This window comes from Hibiscus syriacus, unplaced genomic scaffold, assembly GCF_006381635.1.
Source record: "Hibiscus syriacus cultivar Baekdansim isolate YM2019G1 unplaced genomic scaffold, ASM638163v2 tig00113725_pilon, whole genome shotgun sequence".
NCBI classification, from domain to species: Eukaryota; Viridiplantae; Streptophyta; class Magnoliopsida; order Malvales; family Malvaceae; genus Hibiscus; species Hibiscus syriacus.
Window position 1 is genome coordinate 8,917,154 of NW_024063471.1, and position 26,493 is coordinate 8,943,646.

The 26,493-nt window shown below is 33.8% G+C and overlaps 1 pseudogene; it reads right to left on the reverse strand.

Moving 5' to 3' along the window:
* Positions 1-1,484: 1,484 nt before the first annotated feature.
* On the reverse strand, positions 1,485-6,348 carry LOC120187657 (annotated as a pseudogene).
* Positions 6,349-26,493: the final 20,145 nt, after the last annotated feature.

Consider the following 26,493-nt stretch of genomic DNA (forward strand, 5'->3'; position numbering starts at 1 on the left):
ATCCTTAAATGCTCCTCATGTTCTGCTTCACTTCTAGAATACACCAGTATATCATCAATGAATACAACTACAAACTGGTCTAAATAAGGTCGAAACACCCTATGCATCAGATCCATAAAAGTAGCAGGGGCATTAGTTAACCCGAATGACATCACTAAAAACTCATAATGCCCATATCGAGTACGGAAAGCAGTCTTCGGAATATCCGAATCTTTCACTTTAAGTTGATAATAACCAGATCTTAAGTCTATCTTTGAAAAGATAGAAGCCCCTCGAAATTGGTCAAATAGATCGTCGATTCTGGGAAGAGGATATTTGTTTTTCACCGTGAGCTTGTTCAGTTTCCTATAATCGATACAGAGTCTCAACGTCCCATCTTTCTTCTTGACAAAGAGAACTGGGGCTCCCCACGGTGATACACTGGGTCGGATAAATCTCTTGTCCAACAACTCATGGAGTTGGATTTTCAGTTCTTTAAGCTCTTTTGGGGCCATACGATAAGGAGCCATTGAAACCGGGGTGGAACCAGAATAGACTTCAATCACAAACTCGACTTCTCTATCTGGAGGTAATCCAGGCAACTCCTCGGGAAAAACATCGGGAAATTCCTTGACAATTCGGATGCCTTCAATATCGGATTGCGATCTCCTAGTGTCCAAAATATAAGCAAGAAACGCCTCGGAACCCTTCATGATCATCTTCTCCGCTACCAAAGCAGACACAACATTCGTCAGAAATCCACGTCGTTCCCCGATCATTACAATCTTTCGATTATTTGAGGTCTTCAGAACAGCTCTCTTAGTCTCAAAATCAATATTTACTCGATGTTTGTCCAACCAATCTACGCCAAGAATCAAATCGAACTCTTCAAAGGGTAACTCCATCAGGTCAGCCAGAAAAATCTCCCCATTGATCTCTATAGGACACTCTCTAAAAATACGATCCAACACGATGGATTGGCCTAAGGGACTTTGAACTATCACTGAACGCTCAGTATTCTCAACAGGAATATTTAGACCCTCAGAAACGGAATGTGATACATAGGAATTTGTAGAGCCACTATCAAACAATGCAAAGTATGGAACTGAATGAATAGTAATAGTACCTGCAGTCACATTAGGCCCATCTCGATCTTGTCGAAGTCTAGCAGTGTAAACCAATGCAGGTTGTCTGGCCTCAGGTCTAATTGGACCCCCTACTCTGAGATGCTCGGCCTCTATTAGCCGATCCAGGTGCTCTCTCCTGAGTACGACCACCTACAGGAGTCTGAACAGTACTCTGAGTACGAGCGGGAGTACGAGCTGGCGTCTGAACTATAGTAACTGATAATGGACAATCCCTTATAAAATGGTCACCAGAACCACATTTAAAATAGGTACCAAATTTTCTCCTGCATTCCCCAGGATGAGGTTTTCCACAATAATTACATGGCTGCGAACCAGAATCAACAGGTCTAGAAGACTGAACAGCTGGAGAACCGGATGCTACAGGCCTGGTACTTGCACCACCTCTCTGAAAAGATTCACCCCTGCCCCTCTTGCTAGGATGTGCAGAAGAATTAACAAAACCAGAAGGCCTCCTGAATCGGGTTTGAGCTCGATCACTATCTCTCCGGTGCTCCATACCCAGTCGCTCTATTTCCTCAGCAGTCTTGGCTATCTCAACCAAAGCATCAAAATTCCTCTCTCGGTAAGTAGCGACTCGACTCCTGATTTCATACCTGAGTCCATTCTCGAACCTCAAGCATCGATCTGTCTCAGTATCCACAAGTACAGGAGCATATCGGCTCAATTGGATGAACTCCACCTCGTAATCCATAACAGACATATTACCTTGCTCCAGGTTCTGAAACTCCTGGCGTCGCTCCTGCAGATATCTCTCTCCGATGTAGCGACTCCGGAAGCGCATCTTGAAAAGATCCCATGTTAATTGGTTCCTCGGAATACTACCAGAAATGGATTGCCACCATCTGAAGCTTTCTTTCTTCAACATAGTTAGGGCCCCCTTTAACTTTTTGCTCAGGTCTGAGGTCCATCTCATCCATAATCCTCTCTGTGTCCTCCAGCCAATACTCAGCGTCTGTCGGAGGTCCACCAGTAATACCCTCAAATGGTACTACACCAGCAGCAACCACAGAATTTGAAATCTCCACTGCAGTCATGTTACTAGGGGCTCTAGCAGCTCTCTGAAACATGCGGAAGATAGCTCTATTAATGGCGTCTTCATTCATCTCAGTATCCTCATTTTCAGTGACGGGAGGGTCTCTCATAGGAGTAAACTGATCATCATGAGAAAGAGTCAGATCTACTTGCGGAACATGAGGATCACGTGCTGACATCGGATCGTCTATTGTAACAGAAGGTCGAGTGACTCGCCCTCTACCACGTCCACGTCCTGTCCTACGACCTCTAGCAGCATTCATCGTTGGATCTATAAGGCTCTACAGAAGAATTTGAAACATATGTCAGATTAGCATCAGGGATCTCGAGAAAACTTTAAATCATAACATAAGGTGACATTTTTTTTATTTCTTAAAAATTCAAAGTTTAGGACCCATATACAGTCCGAGTGTTTAAAACCGAAAACTCTGATACCACCAAATGTAACCCCCCAGACCCGGTCTGTAAGATAGACCCAAACCTAAGCAGGTCACATATCCCATTCAGATGTTTTTTTATCACTTATAGAACGTTAAATATAATATATAACATAATATTAATAATACAGATATGTCCAAAACGATAATAAAATACATGTCACCAAACATAACCGAAAAACATATAGAAATATATGTTCATACAAAATAAAGTAGTTGATTTCTCCTGATGCCAAATCTGCTAGCTTATGGTCTGCTGTTATCTGAAAAAGGGTAAAAACTACAGAATGAGCTAAAAAGCCCAGTGTGTTCCATACAGTGTATATAAAAAACACACTGATAAAAATATTCCAGTAAGTCGATTTATGCAATCATGTCATTAAAAAAAATATGAACACTACCCCCAGCCCATCACAACAGAATGTGTAGGTTCCCCAGAACCATACACCCAGCCCACACAACAAATAAGGCCTTGAGCACAAAGCCGAGGAACCTGCGCATATACTTCCTTCAACAATACCCCCCAATGATAGAGATGTTCATAAATGTATTTGAATGAAAACAATGATTAAATCTTTAAAACATAAAAGTGTTCATGCTTAACAATAATATACAGAAATACGGAAATCAGAAGACAAGTCAGTAGTATACAGAATTTCATATATCGAATATTCAATATTCAGAAAATCGGTATAAAATACCGTAACCAGAAATCATATCAGAAATATGTGGCAAATCAGATGTCATATACATAATGTTCAGATGTATATTTTAAAACAGAAATAATTAACACTGTCGGGAAACACACCTGTAACAGTTTGAGAAATCAGATAGGGAAGCCTATTACTTGGTCTGTCGATCACGTTCTGCTGCAGCGCGCTAGATCCTACGAATTGGAAAAATCCATATTGGAATCCTAATATAAATAATCTAAATATTATTTAAATAATATACGGAAACCTACTGGTAATTCTCGTAGTACGCGGTTCAGGCTGATCTAACGAACGGATAATACCGGACTTAATTGATCCTTGCTCAGGTGAAACACGAGTACCTTCATAAAATATTTTATTGAATAAATCCTTGACCAAATCTCATTTAAATAATCAAAATATTAAAATATTAAGCCTTTTGGGTTTACAAGCTCGATTCGAGAATTTCGGGTCAGAATTTGGCAAAACGGAATTCGGAATCAAATTCAGGACGTCGAAAAATATAAAGTATGACCTTCCGAAATTTCGAATTCTTGGTCAAAATTAAAGTCAACGGGGTTGACTGACGATTTGGAGACTTTCTGGTTTGAATTTAGCAAAACGGACTCCAAAAACGGATTCGGGACGTCGAAAACTATCAGGATATGTATTCTTGGCCGAAAACAAAGGTCGTTTAATAGCTGGTCAAAGCCGGTCAAAGTTCTGGTCAAAGGAGGTCAACAAACTGTCAAACATTTTACACAATTAGCACTTTTTTTAAATAATTACCAAAATAGCACACTTTTCGAATTAATTCCCAAAATAGCACCAATTTCTAATTAATTCTCAGAATATCATTTTTTTCAAAAAATAATTACCAAAATAGCACCCATTTCGAATTAATTCCCCGAATAGCACTAAACCGAATTAATTCCCAAAATAACACCGGTTAATGGTCAACGGGTCGGGTCAACGGTCGGGTCAACGGGTAAACGGGTCGTGACCGATCAAAACCGGTTAAACCGGTCAAAATCGGTTTCCAGCGTTCACTCGCCTGCGGCGGCCCGTGTGGCGCGTGCGACGTCCTCCGGGGCTCTAAAAATCACGGAAAAATTTCTAAAATTTATTTTGAGCGATTTCGAGATACTTACAAAGATCGGTTCAAATTTTTGAACGGCGGAGAGCTAGATTTCGACTTGGCCGAATCTTTGACTGATCCACCTCCCCACGCGCGCCGCCGTCAACGGAGATCGATGATGACACCGGCGGACTCGGAACGGCACAAAGAACACGATGGTACAGGAGGTGTCGTAAACGGAGCAACGATCGGCGATGAATTTAGGATTTTCTAAGCGATTGAGCTTAAAAAAACGTCGATGCTTTAACTTGAAATTCACGACGTTTGGCAGCGTTTCGCTTCAATTAAATTGAAGGGTTTGTTCCTCACTCGATGATGAACACGATGGTGGTTTTAAAATGATGATCGGAATTCGGACGACGTCGGGATCGTCGTCGGAAGTTGAGGTTGGGAGAGGGAATTTGGGAGTTCAGAAACCAATTTACGTATATAACAACCCATACCTAACATTTTAAGGTAAATTCAGGGTTTGGTTCCTGAATTTTCTTTAACTCTAAAAAAAGCTTCAAGTTTTAAAAACTTCCAATTTAATCCCTAAAAATCTACCAATTTTCACAATTAAAACCTCAATTCCCAATTAAATATTATTTTAAAATTTTCGGGTTGTTACATCTTTTTTCCATTTCTCCAATCGCCTTAGCCCTGCTTCTCCTTTCCTCTGTTTTTTCACCCTCCATCACCTCTTTCACCGCCTTCTCTGTTGCATCTCTTTTCACAAAATCTCCCATCATTTCGAACCCCAACTCTGATCCCGATCTTGAGAACCTCGGTCACTAGTTTTGTCATTGTGGAACTGCTCCGCGAACACCGGCCAGGTCACCATCGGCAAACCAGCTGAAACACCTTATTATAACTCCTTTGCCTTCCATTCTCTTCTCAAATCCTTCAGGCAACCAACCCTCTTCCTCGTGTTCTTTTCTGATAACCCAAATGAAGTTATGCCCTGTCATTTCAATGGCCAAAGCTATCTCCTTTAACTGAGCTGCGCTGAAATTGACTGCACTTCCAAAACATATATAAACCACTGAAGATATTTTTTCTTTTCCATCACTTTGACATGTGTAAAAAAAATATTGTGACATTTCATTTTTTATAGCATTTTCAAACTGGTCATTTTTTATATATCGCAAAGGTCGATTCCATCGTTTAGAATCAAAAAGAAGTGTCACAAGGGGTGTTTTAAATCAAGCCAGTGTAAGTATTTGTGTTGATCGATGGATGATTTCTTCCCTCTATCTGCTTTATCTTCAAAGACCCTATTGCAAAGCGAAACAGGGCCGATATGCTATGCCTTTCTTCCCAAAACGTTTCTGTAGTGATCAACATAAGTGGCGTCTAGCTCATAGAAACTGTTGACGATAAACCCATAGCTTCTGAGCTCAGTTTCTCTCCATTTTTTCACCGACTCCGTGAAGTCAGTTTCTTCGGTTTAAAAATATCATGCATCTGATCTTTTGTTAACCGATGATCACCAGGGAAGTTAGGAATCACAGAAGGTTCAGAATCCGACTCCACTTTTTTGTGTGGCTGATATAGATTAATGGGCTCTGATATGCATAATGACAAGAAACTGGAAGCGTTAAACATTAACCTGGGAATTCCGAACTTGTGTGCAGTATCAGTGGCCCAAGTGAAGAACATATCGACGACTAAGCAATCTGGTTTACATTCTTGTACCATCTGCTCAAAGGGTTGTTGAAACAAGTCTGCTGCCATGAAAAATTTGCGGTTCATGTCCAAGTTCACCCCTTGGGAAGAAGGGATGGATTCAAGGTTTCACAACCATCGGGTAAACCGGCTTCAAGACAAGGGAACTTGAGGAGTTTGATATCGATATTGATACCTGAACTCTTGCTTGTGGTGGAGACGAAAGGAGCATTAAGCGGAGGGGTGACGATGGTTGTCTTTACAGTACCAGTCATTGCGAACAGCTTGGTCATGTCGAGTGTCGACCATAGGTATCATGTGGCCGTGACCCATGAAAGGAAAGAAGAAAACATGAAGCTAAGGATTCTTACTCTCCCCAACGCTAACCATGTTTCTCTTTCTAATAAAAGATTTCAGATTCAGAACAGAACAGAAACAAAGAAAGTTCATGAGAAAGAAATAAGAAATGGCCGGAAACATAAACCAAAATAAAGTTCATATATCATATAATTACAATCATGGATGGACATGAATCCATTTGAATCGATTTTCGTCAACCCAACTCAATCCAGAAATTATACACAATTCAACTCAAATTTGATATAAAAATTCATCTTTCACTCTACTTGACATGACCTAATTCAAAATAATATATTTATAATAAAAAGTAACGATTTAATTAAAAATATATATACATAAAGGAGTATTATTTCTCCCTAAATCTGAACCTAACCTAATCCAAAAATATAAGATAAAATTATATTTTTTAGGTTGGGTATTTTCACCCTAAATATGAATCTGACCTAACCTAAATGTAACCTTTAAGAACTCGATCCAAACTCAATTTTCTTTTAAGAAAGCTTACTTAATAAAATTAAATTAAATCAAAACTCATAGAATTCTACATGCCCCTAATAACAATCACACATAAAAATGTTCATTTCTTTCTTTCTTACTCAAAACATAATCTCTGTCATCCACTCACGTAAGTGTTGTATACTATAATATATCATTTTGAACACTTTAATAGTGTATTAGTTGGGGAGATGCTTATAGTGTTTAGGATCATCAATGAACCATCAAACACAACGGAAATATTCGTAAATGATTTTATAAGGCAATTGTTGATATTTATGGATTATATCTACTTATTTTGTGGTACACGCAAAAATCACATGAAGTTGTCAATGCCGGATGTAGGTAGGATTCAAGGTGGGTATGTGCTCATTCTGAAATCTGAATCTTTTCATGTCAGTTCATTTTATAGAAAGTGTCTGTCTCAAAATTTCATTTATGTCTATCTCATAATTTTTTTTATTACTAATACATGTGTCCTCACCCTTAAAAATATTTTTAGATCCACCCGAGGTAATTATCATTTAAGTCATTGAATGCTAGATAATAAATGTCCTTGTAACTCTTTTAATTATTTTTTATTTTACAATCTCCTTCAATCAATTTCACTAATGGATGGTTTAGTCCCATTAATTTTGTCTTCTATTAATTATGCACATAATTTCTAAGAGAATTAATGTCCTCATAACTCTTTTAATTATTTTTTATTTTTAACTTTTACAATCTTCTTTAATCAATTTCACTAATGGATGGTCTAATTTCATTAATTTTGTCTCATATTAACTATGTATATAATTTCTAAGAAATAATTTGATAACATGTTAAATTATATAAAATGAGGAAAATAAAAAAAAAACTAAAAAAAAGTGACTAATATATTTAATAGGTTTATTTTGATAGATATAAATGGTGAAAGGTTTATATACAAACCTTTGTATTTACTCATATTGACTAATAAGGGATGAAGCCCGTGACCACAAAGTTAAGTGTTTTATGCTCGATTGATTGAATTAGGGCTTTAACTACATTAATTTCTTTTTAATAAATCATCAGATTTTATTCTAGATTTAGTCTGTTCAAAGATAAATTTTATTTGAATTTAAAATTCAAAATTGCGAAATTTTTTTATAGATTTTTTCCCAAACATTACTATTTTGCCCCTTATTCTAGCTATAAAAGGGTGTCTATCCTTCAATTTTAATCAATTATTCATTCATCCTATATACTTTCTTTACATTTTCTCTACATGAGTAATTTCCTTCCAAGCGAAGGTTTTTTTTTTGGTATTTCTTTTTCCAGTAGTTTTATTTTGATAAAAAAATCTCATTTTCCTTCCTTACGAGAAAATAGCAACACTATTAGAATTCCACTTCCTAATTTCAGTTGTAAGAAATTCAGAAGATTGTGTTAACCTTGAGAATCAACATCCAATTTTAAAGATTACATCAGTCTGGACAAAATTGCTTCTAAGACTGACTACACGACCAATAAATCATTTTATTTCCTTTATTATTTCATTATTATTTGTTATTCAACACTTACTATGTTGTTTTACATCAGCCTTAATTTTTACTAACAACCACAAGTAGCCCAATATAGGTGTGCTGCTGCTGCCCACTCGCCTAGTTTAATTTGTGTTTGTGTTAACGAGTCTCTTCGACATATAATAAATATATTCGGTTTTAAAAAATATATTTCTTTATTTTTATTTGAAAATTATCAATAAATACTTTCCATAATTTATTTGAAGGTTTATCGTTTATGACTATTAAAAAATATTAATTATATAGGAATTTAAAATGTGTTTGGTCAATTTTCTAATTGTCTAAAAAACAACACTTCTTTTTATTAAACTACCCTATGTGATTCCTATGTATAGGAATTTATATTTCTTATTTTACACAACCCATAAAAGAAAAGGATTTTCTCTCTACTTTTTAGAGCTTTACGATTATCCTTTTGGCTACTTTATTTACTGAAAAATATTTTTCAATTAAATTTCTTCCTTCCAAAAAAAACAATATCGATCTTTCTCTAATTTCATCATTCAGATTTATAAATTTTATAAAATTATATTAAATTCGAAGAACGTCTATTCCATGATTACACTAATTATAATTGATTCACTTCTAAGATAATACATATCGCGAAATAATAAATTTATTCTATTTCATACTATTTACTTTTATAGTCAAGATATACACGATCTTATTTACAACCTCATGTTTTGATATACTATAAAGGCATTATAATCAATTTAACTGTGCAATATTCATTGATATTCTTATAATAGGTAGTCATTTTTTGTTTACAGCATGCAAGACCAAAGCCAGAGCTTGATTGAAAACAATGACACTCAAAGTTCAGATCTTGTAGCTGCTGCAAGGAGGAGAGCGTGAAAGAAATTTAATCATAGTCGTTAGTAACTATAATAGGCAGTCATTTTAGTTGCTAATAACTTATTAAATTTCAAAATTATATCACGTCACGTGCAAATCCATCATATATATAATAAAAAACAAATATTAGGGGTTTTAGCCCCAGTTTCCGACCGGCGAAATTGGCCCATTAGGGAAACCGGCTAAATTATTTAGCCCATTAGGGCACCCAAACATTTAATTTGGGATCTACGACAAATTGAACAGAACCTATGGAACTAGTCACGCCGGCGTGACGAGTTCCATGGGATATAATTTTTTAATGGGTCGTGTCAGGTGGGCCCTACACCCGAAATTAAAAAAGTCCCAATTAAAAAATAAATTTTTGTAATATTTTAAATGAAAATGAAAATAATAATAATAATAATATTTTATCTCAATAGAACTCGCTACGCCGGCGTGACGAGTTCCAATGGTTATAATTTTCAAATATTTGACCTTATCGGTAACTCAGAGTACCAATATCATTTTAGCATTATTTTTTTCCAGTATTGGTTTTGCCTCAGCAGTGTCGGTACGGCTAGTTTTAATTTTTGGGTTTCAATATTGATATCATATATGGTATCGGTACCATTTTAACATTTTGTTTTGCCAGTATCGGTATTGCCTCAACAGTATCGGTACTACTTCATTATTTTGGGTTTCAGTATCGATATCATATATCGTATCGGTACCATTTTAGTATTTTGTTTTGACAGTATCGGTACTACTTCATTATTTTAGGTTTCAGTATCGAAACATATATGGTATCGATACCATTTTATCATTCTGTTTTGACAGTATCGATATTGCCTCAGAAGTATCGGTACTACTTTATTATTTTGGGTTTCAGTATCGATACTGCTTTAACATTATCGATAGTGTTATAGCAGTATCGGTACAACTATATTTAAAAATTATTTTTGACTCGATTAAAGTTCAAAACCCTTAGTAAAAATTATTTGAAAAACTTTTCCAATATATGAATCAAATTTGCCAAAATAGGTCAGTCAACATAATATCCAAAATATAGTGGGCATGATCATAAACAAAATAAGAGGTAATATGGTAATAAAATTATGCGAAATATGATAAATATAAATCCGATCATCCAAAACTTAATAATATAACCAAATCCAAAATATCAAATGCGAAGAAATTCAAGGAAATTGAAAGTTCAAAGTATGACATTTGAAACACCAACAAAGAACAACTAGCACAGCAATAGCATGATCAATCATCCGATAAAGGATCGGGATCCGAACGAGGTGTACGGAAAGAGGTAACGTCTTGTGAAAGAGCATCGAGCCTATCCGTCATGGCGTTGAATCAAGCTAGGGTGTCATGTTGCAGCTCGGTTAGTTGAGTCCCCAAGGTAGTAAAATGGGACTTCATAGATGCAAACCTCATATCTAAAGTCTCCATCAGAAAATGAAAATAGGGAGGCATAGCATTACTAGCGCTCGAAGGCTTGTCAGGGATGCGATTTACAGGATCATCGACATCTTGTAAAACATCATTGGCCTGAGGAGGAGCCGGAGCTGGAGCCGCTCGAGAAGAACTAGCACCGGGCATCTTTTTAGGTGTTTGCTCCCAATTTGTCCCAACTTGAGTCCATCCTGACTTGCAGAGAGAGGTAAAATATATTGGGGTACCCAAGGGGCTGACAGCATCTAGGTTGACTTTAAGATTGGCTTTGATAAAGAAATTATTAAGAAGACAACCATAAACAAAAGACTCAACTCTCTTAGAGGGAACATGGTTCACGGTGTCCACTAGTTCACCGAAGATTATTAGGAGGATGATCTAGGACATTTCTGAGACATGTTAAAGAGAATCTGAATAAATATTATACCTACAAAGAAAGACAATACATATGTATGCACTCAATTAATCCCAAAATTTAATATGAGTCCACAATACAAGGTATTCTATAATTAAATATTTTTAATATAATATAATGGGCTAAAAATGATGTGTTATATAAAAAAACAAGTTATGAAAAATAAAAGTATATGTATACCTATATATATATATATATATATATAAAATGAAATTTCAAATTTTGTTAAAAAATTATATATTCTAGTGTAAAAATGCAAAATAAGTCAAACTCATTAACTAATTTAAAAAGAAAAAAAATAACTAAAACTAGCCAAAAATTCAAAAAGAAAAAAATTAGGGTTTTAAAAAAAATACTTTGAAAATTAGGATTGAGATTGAATTTGATGATGAATGCAAGATTTTGATGATGCTAGCAGGCTGGAAAGTTGGAAAACAAAACAAATCTGACTCCAAAAAGATGCAATGAGGCCATTTTGAGAGGTGGTTATGACTGGTGCGAGTGAGTGTTTTAGAGTTAGGAAAAAAGTGTGATACTTTAAGGTTTTATAAGCTGAACCCGATAGGTAGTATCGGTATTCCAATTGGAGTATCGATACTTCAAGGAAAAAACTTGATGGTATCAATACCGAGTATCGATATCTTAATGAGGCTACAATAACAATATTGGTACTTGATGAATAGTATCGATACTGATCAATAACGGTATCGGTACTGGATGAACAATATCGGTACTAAGTGCACATAATGGTTCAAAATTTGCAACAAAAACACATAGGGTTAAAATTTCAAGGCATAAGTAGTGGTATAGCAACTCTAATTGGGAAAATCATGTATGTTCAATGATGAAAATTTTGCAAACGCACACTTTATTTAATTATAATTAAAAAAAAACAAATTTATTACTTAAAAATTAATTTTTGATACAATTAAATATTTCCTACAAAAACTTAAATAAATAAATTTATTACTTATATTTGCACAATTCTTGCCGATGTCGAGGCGTGGTAGAATGGTAATGACGTGGTGCTCGTCGATTTCGTCGTGGTCATCCACCTTCATCATTTTCCTCTTCTTCCAGTTCTTGTGTTCCTAACACTACTCCACTTTGATATACATCTTCGGGTGAAAACGATGAAGTACTCAAGGAATTTGACGCCATCATTGACTTTATCGCCTCAAATTAAGATTATTTGTGATGAAGAAGATGATCTCATGGACCTCTTTCTTCCGATTCTGGGGAAAATTTTTGTGAAGGTGGCACTTGATGCCACCCACTTCCTTCCCACGCCGCTCGACTCTCCATCGATGGTTGATATGCACCGTATCCACCATAACTTTCTTGCGATGGATAATAATGGCCGAAAGCATAAGATGAAGATGTTGACAAAGATGATAATTTTTCCCCATATTTATCCTTCATTATTTCACACTCGGACCACTCCTCTGCCGTTGTCAAGTATGGTTTCCCATTTGCTTCATAATTTTGAAGATAAGGAGAAACATTGAAATCAAAATCTTTGGGTTGTACCTCGGAACGATTAGGCAATCGTAAATGTCTATTTTGCTAATCATATATGAAGGTAGCATACTTCCTCGGCCAATCTTCGCTATGCTTCCTACGTGAATATACTTTATGCAAATCATCAATGTTATGTATTCACATTTCTATTGGTTGGTGAAACCCAAATTGTCACAACACTCTATCGGCGCATGGATCTCAACAATTGCGAAATGGAGCAATAGTGTTATGGCACACCATGTGTCCGCTCCTTCAAAGAACATTGGCGGTAGACACTGTTGGATATTTGACTCATAATAAGGCATCCAATTAATCTGTCAAAAGTATAATGTTAGTATAATTAAACAATTAATATTACAATTTAAAAGTTAATGCAAAAAATATGAAAATTTATCGCATGTCTACCGGCGATATCGATTCTCATCTGAATATATACTTTGGTTGCACACGAAAACTTCGTATCGATTATTCGGTGACGCCATCTAAAAAAATTACATTATTTAGTGTCATTTTCAAAATATTTAAATAAATATTATAAAATATGAAAACTTTTAATATATGAATTTACCTTACGGTGAGAGGAAACTCTATAGGAGCGGATGTAATAGGCGTCATAAACGGGAGACGATACCAAGCCCATGATTGGAGCAAAACTAAACAACCCACTACATCTTTTTTTTCCTCTAACGACTACAGTCACCTTACATAGTTCACGATACAAAAATGCGAAAATTGCATAACCCCAACTATATTGGTGACATACAACGAAATCCTCCATTACCGAAAGATATTGGGTGTGCACCAAATTGCCCGATTTATCCGGTAGCAAGATCCCTCCAATCAACGTCAAAAGATATGATCGAGCTGTATATATCACCTCTTGCTCTGTTGATTGTTCATCTACTCTAAATTCTCTTTCCAACCACGTCATCCGTACCCACAACCCATCAATGACATCGGTTGGAGCCTCATTTCTCAATAAATTAGAAATAACATTATTTACCTTATAAGTGTTGCGAAGCACCAATGACATACCATTAATCGGAACACCAAGTTGATACGCGACATCTTCCAAAGTTATCGTCACTTCACCACAAGGTAAATTAAATGTATGCGTTTCGGGCCTCCATCGCCCAATCAACGTCGATATTAGTGCCGACATCACCTTAAATCCGCGAAGAAATGTCGCTCCATATAATCCGGATTGTGAAAGATATATCACCATCCGCTGATGTGGTTTTTCATTCATCGTTCCTCGATGACGAATGGTTCGTTCTTCTCGCTACAATTTGAAAATAAATTATTTAATACAATTACAAAAAATAATTATTATTAATACTATTATTTTGTCAAAACTAAAATGAAATAAAATAAATTAAACTTATCGTTGTCAACTCGATCGATGAAATATGAACTTCATCAAGACATAACATTTCATTTATTGATGTCATTTCAACACAAAAGTTTTTGATCTCAGTAGAATGTGTTTGATTACAAGTGAAAAATCTATCCAACCCAAACCTCTATTTATACTACCCTACCCAACAGCTAGTTTTTTCAAACTGAAAATAGCCATTGGAACTCGTCACGCCGGCGTGACGAGTTCCATTGAAATTAAAAAAAAAATCAATCGTTTACCAACAGTTAAGCTAACGGTCAAAAAAGTCAAAATTATAGTCGTTGGAACTCGTCAAGCCGGCGTGACGAGTTCCATGGAGAAAAATATTATTTTTTTTAATTTTCATTTAAAAAATTACAACAAAAGTGACGAGTCCCTAAAGAAATATTTTTTTATTTCAGGTGTGGGGCCCACCTGACACGTCTTATTAAAAAATTATATCACATAGAACTCGTCACGCCGGTGTAAAGAGTTCCATGGGAACTGTTCAATTTGTCGAAGATCCCAAATTAAATGTTTGGGTGCCCTAATGGGCTAAATAATTTAGCAGGTTGCCCTAATGGGCCAAGTTGGCCTTTTCGACCCCCTAGCGCTATCGTTAGTCTCTTCTTCTTTTCATCTTTATAATCGTAAGTCATCAACTATCGGTATTCATTATTATTTTTATTTTATTATATCATATTTTTTCTTTTTTTTAATTTATAATAACTTTGCCTTCGTGACACGCTTTCTTTTGGTTTTATGAAGTGTTTCTTGCTCTTTTAGCATATTTTTTAAGCTTGGTTGTTATTTTATTTTTTTTATTTTTTTAGGGTTGGATTTGACATTATAATAAATGATCTAGAAGACATTGATTTGTTACCATGTTGATCTTCCCATCTTTGGACTATAGATTTGGATCTAGATATGTGATTTATGTTTGTGGATAATTTTCTCACGTTGCTCTATTTTAGTTTACGATTTATCAATGATCTTTCAATAGCTTGTTCCTCATTTTTGTTCATTTATCGATGCAATCGGATCTATTCATATCTACCTTTTATTCGAGCTTACTTGATTATATTTTTTAACATTTTCTTTGTATGGTCCTTTGTCAGTGGAGAATCTAGAAAAATATTGTTCACTGGGCCAATTATATATATAATCTTTCAATTTAAAAATTTAATAATAATTAAAAATAGTATAACTAAAAGTTCTAAAAAAATTAAAATTCATGTAAAAAATACATAGTTCAAAATATAATATTTTCATCAATTAAGATGAACTCTCATTTTCATAGAACCAAACTCATATATGATCAAGTAAACTATACTAAATAATTTTAATTGAATAAAATACGATATGAGAAGTATCTTTTAAGTTTTTATTATAATCTTGTAGGTAATATTAAATAATTGCTAAACAAACAACTAATAAAATCACAAAGTTTATAAGTAATAAAAGAACAAAATATAAATAAAGCAAAAAATTCGGAAAAAAATAATTGTAGAAAGAGATAAAAAAATTCAAAATCTCAGTAAAGATATTCTATTACTTCACTTTTAAAATAAGTCTTTGAATTTAAAAAGCACATAGTGAAAATAAATAAATAAGAGCATATAAATTAGAAACAAACAAGTCTTAATTTAAGATTTTAAATAGGTAAAATTATAGTTAAATTTAAAATAAAATTATAATTTATAATTAAATATAATGAAAGTATAAAAATTAAAAAAATAAAAATTCTCTTGGGCATAGGGGGTCAGGGTTAGATAGGCTGGGTCTACCTCCACCCCTAGTCCTTGTTAAATCTTACGTGACTAAGTTTTGTGTTAATAATTATAGAAAAATAGTTATATTATGTGTTTAGTTTACAGTTGTGATTGTAAATTTTTTTGTAATTTAAATATTTTTATTTTTAATAAAACTGACCTCTTTTATTTTGTAAAAAAATAGTATTAATTTATTAAATATATTTCTAATATTAAATACAATAAATCCGTTTATCAACACCAATGGATGGTAAAATGAAAAGTTACGGATTCTATTTTAAGATAGCGGGTGAAAAACAAAAGTTATAATAATGGGGGATGGACAATGACTATGTTATTGTCATGTTAATAGAATTCATTTTTCCGCAGATATCTAGAGATTAAAACATTAATTTATTTTTTTTATTTTTTTATTTTTTGAGTTCTAAGGAGTAGAGAGCTTAAGCAGACTTAGGTTCGCAAGGCATTGGACCAATGCAGTCTATGTTAACCAGTAGCTGAATTGCTTCTGGAGGTTCGTGGAAGAGCGTCGCACAATGTGATGGCGGAATGGGAAGCTTTGCAATGGCATCGGCAATATGATTCTCAACACGTGGTAGCCAACAAATGTCTGTCATCCATCCTTTTGATCGAATCCTGGTAATTGCACGAACTAGAGATGAGAAGGAGGGAGCAGCATTTCTGTCATTGATCATACAAACAGCTTACTTTGAATCTGATTGGACCTGGATAATCTCAACCCCCTACGACCAAGCAAGTTGTAATCCAGAAAAAATAGCCCATAATTCAGCATGTAAGGCGTCAAGAATTCCAACGGATTTATGAAAACCAACTATCCAACAACCATTTGTGTCTCGGATTAAACTCCCAATAGAACCGAGTCCAGAGGTACGAGAGACAGCCCCATCAACATTAAGACATAACCAGCCTGGATCAGGACTGTAGACACTCATTTTCGTCCCATTTTTTTTTTATCTATATATATATATATATATATACATATATAAATTATAGTTTGAAAACATTTTTAAAAAATATATATAATATATAGTTTTGAAAACATGTTTAAAAACGTTTATATATTATATAGTTTTTAAAACATTTTGAAAATAAATATAATATATAATTTTTAAAATGTTTTTGAAAATGTATATTATATAGTTTTTAAAAACATTTTGAAAATAAATATAGTTTTTTAAAAACATTTTGAAAACATATATATTATAGTTTTGAAATCATTTTGAAAACTTATATAGTATATAGTTTTAAAAACATTTTTGAAAACTATATAGTTTTGAAACATTTTTCAAAAAATAAATAATATATAATTTTAAAATATTTTTTTTAAAATATATATTATATAGATTTTTGGAAAATATTTTATTATTATTATTATTATTATTATTTATTTTATTTTATTAATTTCATTCTTTATTTTATATTTTTTCCAGATCCAAAGTCAAGGTACAGGTCCAACTCCAGTCAAACGAGTCTGACCCAGCCCAGATTCCAAGCTAGGGTTTCTCAACATTAATCCCAGCGCCACATGGCTTACAGCCGTCAGATCAAGCAGTGATCAACGGCTCAAATCGCGTGATAGCTAGGGTTCTAAAGCCCTAAATATTTCATCAAATGCGTAGCCAGATCTGGACCGTTGGATCTTACCCAATCCAACGGTCGAGATCAAATCAATGAAGATTCCAGAAGTCACGCCAACAGCAGTCAGTCACACCAGTCACTGAGATTTCCAGCCGAGGAGATCGGGACTGACCCATCCCGAAATCCCCGATAAATCGACCACGAGCATATAACCACGATCGTCGGAACGACCACCGGTGGGGGTATAAATACACCCACCAAGCTACTGCAATGGGGGGAGGAAAAAAACCATCATCATCAAGCCACAAAAACAGTACACATCGGCCAACAGTAAGCCAAAGAACCATCCACACAACCACGGCGAACCAGAAACAGAAAACCAAGAACACAACGACAACTGGTATATCATAGAGACAACCATCAACGGTGATACCAAATAGACAGCCATCAACAAAGATCGAGAGCCACAAAAATACCACAGTACCAACAGAGTAACAGAACAGAAACATAGAGCCCACGACTACACCAAACATCAACAGAACAAAAGACATTGTTGAGTTAATCGATTGATGGAAATGGCCAAGAGGGGGGTGAATTGGCAATTAAAATTTTGGTGGAAGCTTTTGCAGAAAATTGAAAATATTTGCACAACGATTTAGAGTGGTTCGACTTTCTCAACCAAAGTCTACGTCCACTACCTTAGTTATCCACACTAAGGATTTTCCAACAAATTCACTAATTTGTTCTTTCTTTTGAGGACAAAGAGTAACCTTACAACTCCCTTAAGAATTATACCCCAAATTCTTGAGCACACTCTTTTTCAAAGAGAAATACACAATTTTGCAAACTTACAAGAAAAACCTCACAAGGTAAGATGTTTGTACAATTCTAGAACAAGAAAAGAACACTAAAAAATAATTACAAATGAGCACAAATGGTGTTCTTGAAAGCAAAATGAATATTGAAAGAAAAATTAGCTTGATTTGCACAAACTTGGTGTTTTATGCTTTCTCTCTTGTTTCTCTATGATTTCTTGTTGATCAAAGGCTTCAGAACTTGTTTAAATACTCCCTCAATTGATTCTGAACGTTGGGGATGATTAGTGGAGTCAATGGAGCCGTTTAAGTGTGAAAACCATTAATAAAACAGCTTGGAGCGTGGGAGGAATTGGTACCCCTCATGGGGAATCGGTTCCCTAAGTGTAAAATTTAAATATTTCGACCGTTAAATAGGGGGAATCAATACCCCCTGGGGGGAATCGGTTCCCTCCGAGCATACTGGAATTTCTCAAAGCAAAAACCATTCAGGGGGAATCGGTACCCCATTGGGGGGGGGGGAATCGGTTCCCTCTGGACATTCTGGAATTTTTGGCTTTGAAACGGTTCAAAATACTTTGTAAAATTATTTTGAAATAATTTTAAGATTAAAACTTAATTTTACACTTGAGTAAGGATTAAATATGACTTTTGAAAGATTTGGATTAATATTTTGATATTCGAATAATTATATCGAATATACTTAGAAAATCTTTTTGGAAAATCTTAAAATTCATTTATCTTAATTTGTTATATCGAAATATCAAAATGTTTTCAACAATCTCCCCCTTTTTTATATAACAAAACATTTTAGTAATTTTAAGATTTTGAAATCAAGTTTTGAAATTACTCCCCCTTACTCTAACACTTCTCCCCTTTAAAAACACAAACACTTTAATATTTCTCCCCCTTTTTGTTAAATCAAAAAGACCTTTAAAAGATTTTAAACAAGTCTTTGAAAAACAATTAGCCAATTGATAACTAAATATAGCGTAAGCTGCTAAGATCATAATCAAGAGAAAGATTAGCCATTAGTTCCGTAATTCAATATTCATAAACAATGTGAAATGACAAAAATTGGTCATAATGCAACTAATATGTAAATGATACAAAAATAAACATTAAGATCAAAATGAAAGTGAAAATCAAACCAAATATATAAGCATGTAAGTTCAAATATCCAATTATCCAATAAATTCAAACACCCAAAAATAAAACAATCCATGAACATCAAAATGTTTCACAATTAAAAGTTCTGAGATCAGGACGATAAACCCATTAACCCTAAGATCGAGTTTGATAAACAAATTACTAAGGAGACAACCATAAACCAAGGTTTCTATATTCTTGGAAGGAACAATGTTTATGGAAACTCACTAAAGATGATCTGTGGCAGATTAATCTTCTTTTTATGTTGGATACAATATATCCACCATATATCTATGTTCCTAAGGGAGGATTACCTACCTCCGGATGGTCTAAACCACCAAGAGATCAAATAATGAAGGAATCTATCACGATGAGTTCTTAGGGTACTCTCACTATCCTTAGACTTATAGGGTGAATCCATAGTCTCTTTTTCATTAAACCTGAGTTATCTAGTCCAAAATGGGTAGTGATTGTGTCGGAGTCAATAAAAATGAATTGTCCTAAAAGATAGGATTGAATTTCTATAGTTTCAGATTGGCGCTCGTTTTGGACACATACCACATTGGAATAGAAAAATACAGACTAATTGATGATAAACCAAAGGTTTGAGTTTAAAGAGTTTATCAAACTTCTAGGATTTAAGAGTAACAAGATATTGGAAGTCCATATTTTCTATAGCTTGGATCGAAGGGATACGCTCTTCCAAGATTTTGTATGACTCAAAACAAGTATGGTACATATGGTATATATCTTGTCCACAACCAGGTACGTTGAAACAAGAGTTCATAATGGTCATATTTGGGTTATTTGGATTGGGTGGAGGAATAAGAGCTCGATTTTAACTTGAGCTACTAGACAATGTCCTAGGTCATTTAGGATTTGACATGGTTTAAGAATCAGAAAAGAATATGTAACTTGCAAATTTAAACACATGTATGCAATATAATCAAACCCAAAACTTAAATGAGTCCTCAATATTTCAAGGTTCTCTAAACCGAATCCTAAAGGGCAATGTTTTGAAAAACTATTTTGAAAATCATAATACGTATAGTTTTTATGAAAACATAATTGAATCAAAAACATCAATTAAAGCAACAATTTTCAATTTTTTTTATTTCGAAATTTAAAAATAGTTTTGAAAAATTGAGTGTTTTTTGACGAAATTGGTTATAAAATCATCATATAACCAATGCCTGATGTAATGTTAATCTTATAACTAATCAAAACTAGTCTTAAGTTCAAAAATCAATGAAATAAAGGATTTTGAAATATTACCTTGAAAATTTGGATTTTATGAGAATGTGATGTTATTTGTAAGGATTAGAAGTTGAAGACGATCTAATTCCGAATTGTATTTGATGATTTTGGCAAAAATGGAGATTTAGAGAGAAAGAGAGGATGAACGACGTTTAAGAAAGAAGAGAGATTTTGAGAGAATGGGTTTTCTGGTCGTGATATATCCAGAACCCGTGGGGGGTATTCGATTCCATCAAGGAGGGAATCAGTTCCCATTCAAAGGGGGAATCGGTTTCTCTTCAAGGGGGGTATCGATTCCCTGTGCACTAAAATGCTAAAATCTGATTTTTAAATACTCAAAATGCTAAATTAATTTTCTCTAGTGGTATTGGCAACTTATATATTGAAAAATTAATCATGTTCAATCAATCAATTTTATCATTAAAAATTATTTGAACATAAAGTTAATTTTCATCAAAAATCATAAACTCCCCCTAACTAAAAGAAATGAATGCATTCAAAAGTGTTATTTATAAGCATTTTTCATTTGTTCTTAAAAGTGCTAAAATTATTATTTAAACACAAAGTGAAGATAGGTCAGTTAAACCTAATTCTCTCCTAAGTGTCCAAAATCTTTCCTTATCTAAGGGTTTTGTAAAAATATCCACTAATTGGTGCAAAGTATCAACAAATTCTAGAACTACATCTTCCTTAGAGACATGGTCTCTAATGAAGTGATGTCTAATTTCAATACGCTTAGTTCTAAAGTGTTGGATGGGATTTTTAGTGAGACAAATAGGACTAGTATTGTCACACTTAATAGGAATAGTACTTACTTCAATTCCATAATCAAAAAGTTGTTGTTTCATCTATAAAACTTGTGCACAACAACTATCGGCTGAAATATATTCCGCTTCAGTGGTAGATAATGCGACACAATTTTGTTTCTTTGAAAACCAAGAAATCAGCATATTTCCAAGGAATTGACAAGTACCGGAGGTGCTTTTCCTATCTAATTTGCATCCTCCATAATCCGCATCTAAGAAGGCATGCAAGCTAAAGATAGAGTCTCTAGGATACCAAAGTCCTATACTAGGAGTTTCCTTAAGGTATCTAAAGATTCTCTTAACGGCTAGTAAATGTGATTCTTTAGGACATGATTGAAATCTAGCACATAAGCAAACACTAAACATAATGTCTGGTCTACTTGCGGTTAGATAAAGCAATGAACCAATCATAGATCTCTATAATTTAACATCTACACATTTACCTCCTTCATCCAAGTCAAGCTTTGTAGAATAACTCATTGGAGTGGCATAAGGTTTCCCATTTTCCAATCCAAATTTCTTGAGCATATCCTTGACGTATTTTGCTTGATTGATGAAAATGCCATCTTTTCTTTGCTTGATTTGGAGTCCCAAGAAAAATGAGAGCTCCCCCATCATGCTCATCTCGAACTCACCTTGCATTAGCTTAGAAAATTCTTGGTAAAGAACATCATTAGTAGAACCAAAAATTATATCATCAACATAAATTTGAACTACTAATAAATCTTTACCTTTTCTCTTTAAAAACAATGTAGTGTCAACCTTCCCTTTTGAAAAACCTTTTTCAATTAAAAAGTTTGACAATCTTTCATACCAAGATCTAGGAGCTTGTTTTAAACCTTAAAGTGCTTTTGCCAATTTAAAAACATAATCCGAAAATTTTGAATCTTCAAAACCTGAAGGTTGTTCCACATACACTTCTTCTTTAATAAAACCATTTAAAAATGAACTTTTAACATCCATTTGATATAATTTAAATTTATGAAAACATGCAAATGCTAATAACATTCTAATTGCTTCCATCCTAGCTACGGGAGCGTATGTTTCATCATAGTCTATGCCCTCTTCTTGAGTATACCCTTGAGCAACAAGTATAGCCTTGTTTCTCACTATATTACCACTCTCATCAAGCTTATTCCTAAATACCCATCTAGTACCTACAGTAGATTTATTACTAGGCCTTTCAACTAATGTCCATACTTTACTCCTCTCAAATTGATTTAACTCTTCTTGCATAGCCATAATCCAATGTTCATCTTTTAATGCTTCTTTAATATTCTTAGGCTCTATGCATGAGATAAATGCAACATAATTACAAATATTTCTAAGAGAAGATCAGTTGTTACCCTTTTGGATGGATCACCTATAATCTCACCATCCTTGACATAGTTGTATTCCCTTGGGTAAGAGACTTCCCTTTCTTCAATGGTTGGATTCTCAAGAGGATCATGAGTTTTCTCATCTTTCGTTTCTTCCTTTGATGATGGTTCTCCAACGTCATGTCTAACGTCATTTGTATTTATAATACCTACATCATCATTCAAGCAAGAATTCTTCCTCGGAAGGAGATTATCATCGAAAACAACATGTATAGACTCTTCTACAACTAAAGTTCTTTTATTAAATACTCGATAAGCTTTAGAACTTAAGGAATAACCCAGAAAAATTCCTTCATCACTTTTAGCATCAAATTTGCCAAGATTGTCTTTACCGTTGTTTAAAACAAAACATTTACATCCAAAAGGATGAAAATAGCTAATGTTAGGCTTTTTATTTTTAAAAAGTTCATATGGAGTTTTCTTCAAAATAGGCCTAATCATTACTCGATTAATAACATAACAAGCAGTATTTGTGGCTTCCTCCCAAAAATATTTTGGCAAATTGTTTTCACAAAGCATAGTTCTAGCCATTTCTTCTAAAGTTCGATTTTTCCTTTTAACAACTCCATTTTGTTGAGGGGTTATAGGTGCTGAAAAATTATGACTAATACCATTAGATTTACAAAATTCAGTAAATCCAATATTTTCAAATTCAGTTCCATGATCACTCCTAACACTAGTTATAGAGTAACCTTTTTCGTTTTGTATTACTTTTGAAAACGTGATGAATTTTTCTAATGCTTCATCTTTAGTACTTAAGAATAGAACCCAAGTATATCTAGAATAGTCATCTACCAAGACAAATGTATATTGTTTTCCACCCAAGCTAGTAGTTCTAGATGACCCAAAAAGATCTAAATGGATCAATTGCAATACTCTACTAGTTGATACATCATTAATGGATTTAAAAGAAACTCGCTTTTGTTTTCCTTTAGCACAAGCATGACAGATTTTATCATTATCAAATTTTAGTATAGGCAGCCCTCGAACCAAATCTCGTTGAATTAACCGTTGCAAAACACTCATACTAGCATGACCTAGTCTCCTATGCCATAACAAACTATCATGCTCATCCTTAGCAACTAGGCATAAATTAGTCATATCTATAGAGTCTAAATGAACCATGTAAATGTTTCATATTCTATGACCAACAAGCATAATCAAAATATATGCAATGTCAATCAATTTTGCAAAAACTTAATTTAAAAATAAGACATTGTATGTTTTGTCAAATTTATCTAATCGGATTATGCTTTAATCCATTCGCATACAAAACATTATGCAATGTTGATTATCGAGATTAAAAACACATGCATAAAGTTTTTGAAAATGTTATGCATTAAAAACTTTATAAAATTAAAAAAAAATCTATGCATAAAAATTAAGAAAAATTTAAGGTCAAAATTTTGTAAAACTAAAGTTCTTGAAAAATCGATATCAATTGTTAAAGAGATTTCAATTACATTTTAAAAATAAATTTTGACCCAAACAAATTAATATGATGAACTAGAGTTTATAAAACATTACCAAAAATTAATATGTTCATCATACAATATTTTTCAACATACATGAGATAAAACATAATCATTTAGAATTATTCAACATTTAAAACCTCATGCATGCATAAACTAAATGAGCAACCAAATAAAATAAAAACATTAAGTTTAGAGGTTACTCATTCATTTTTCATGTGTGGCTAGAGCATCTTGAATATCATCATCTTCATCACCATTGCTCCCACACACCTACAAAAGACATTTAAGTAGATTTTGGTATCCAAATTGCTTTGGATCCTTTAACATTAGTTTCAATACCTCTTGTTCCTTTTGGAACCCATACTTGTCTAATTTTAAATCGTTTTCCTTTCTTTAAAATACAAGTATGTTCCTTATGACCATGATAATGACAATGTGAACATATTGTTATTATTGAACTAGATGAATTATTTAAAATGATCTCTTTTTCTTTTGTTAAGCATTCAAGCTTAACTTTCAAATCGAAGTTTTCATTTTCAATACTTTCAAATTTCATTTTTGAAAGCTCTAAATCCTTCTTCAAGATTTCATTTTGATTTTCAAAATCCATTTTCGTTTCTAGAAGAAGTTTGTTTAATTTGAAAATTTCTTTTTCAAGTTTTCAGATTTTATTTTTGAAAGTTCTAACTCCTTTCTCAACATTTCATTTTGATTTTCCAAGTCTGTTTTAGCTTTCAAAAGAAGATCATTTTTAGCAATAAATTTAGAAATCAGATCTTTATATTTGGAGTTCATGGTCTCTAACTTCGAAAATAATTCATCATAAGCATCTTTTAACTCATTAAAAGATTTTGAATTTAATATATTTGACTTAGAAGATACCTTTGGTTCTGTGAGAGCTAATAGAGACATCATCTTTATTGGTTCTTCTTCTTCCTTGTCTCTATAGATCTTCTCAAGCTTATCACACATCTCCTTGGCATTTGAACAAGAAGAAACTCCTTTATATACATTATGATCAATTGTACAACACAACATGTGCATAGCCTTTGTGTTTTGTTGAGCTTTCTTCCGTACTCCACTTTTTTGCCTTCTTTGTAGGAGAAGAATATCCTTTCTCGATCATCATCCAAGCTTCCATATCAAATGCTTGGATAAATATCATCATAAGCTTCTTCCAACGACGATAATTTGTTCCATTGAAGTGTGGAGGCACGTCAATTGGTCTGGATTCTTCCATGGAGAATAAACTGGAAGTGGACACCATCTTTATCGATTTAACTATTCCCTGATCTACTCAAGAGGCGGTTAAACCTTCAAATAAGTCAAGCTCTGAAACCAATTGTTGAGTTAATCGATTGATGGAAATGGCCAAGAGGGGGGTGAATTGGCAATTAAAATTTTGGTGGAAGCTTTTGCAGAAAATTAAAAATATTTGCACAACGATTTAGAGTGGTTTGACTTTCTCAACCAAAGTCTACATCCACTACCTTAGTTATCCACACTAAGGATTTTCCAACAAATTCACTAATTTGTTCTTTCTTTTGAGGACAAAGAGTAACTTTACAACTCCCTCAAGAGTTATACCCCAAATTCTTGAGCACACTCTTTTTCAAAGAGAAATACACAAATTTGCAAACTTATAAGAAAAACCTCACAAGGTAAGATGTTTGCACAATTCTAGAACAAGAAAAGAACACTAAAAAATAATTACAAATGGTATTCTTGAAAGCAAAATGAATATTGAAAGGAAAATTAGCTTGATTTGCACAAACTTGGTATTTGATGCTTTCTCTCTTGCTTCTCTATGATTTCTTGTTGATCAAAGGCTTCAGAACTTGTTTAAATACTCCCTCAATTGATTCTGAATGTTGGGGATGATTAGTGGAGTCAATGGAGCCTTTTAAGTGTGAAAACCATTAATAAAACAGCTTGGAGCGTGGGAGGAATCGGTACCCCTCATGGGGAATCGGTTCCCTAAGTGTAAAATTCAAATATTTCGACCGTTAAACAGGGGGAATCGATACCCCCTGGGGGGAATCGATTCCCTCCAAGCATACTAGAATTTCTCGGAGCAAAACCATTCAGGGGGGATCGGTACCCCCTTGGGGGGAATCGGTTCCCTCTGGACATTCTGGAATTTTTGGCTTTGAA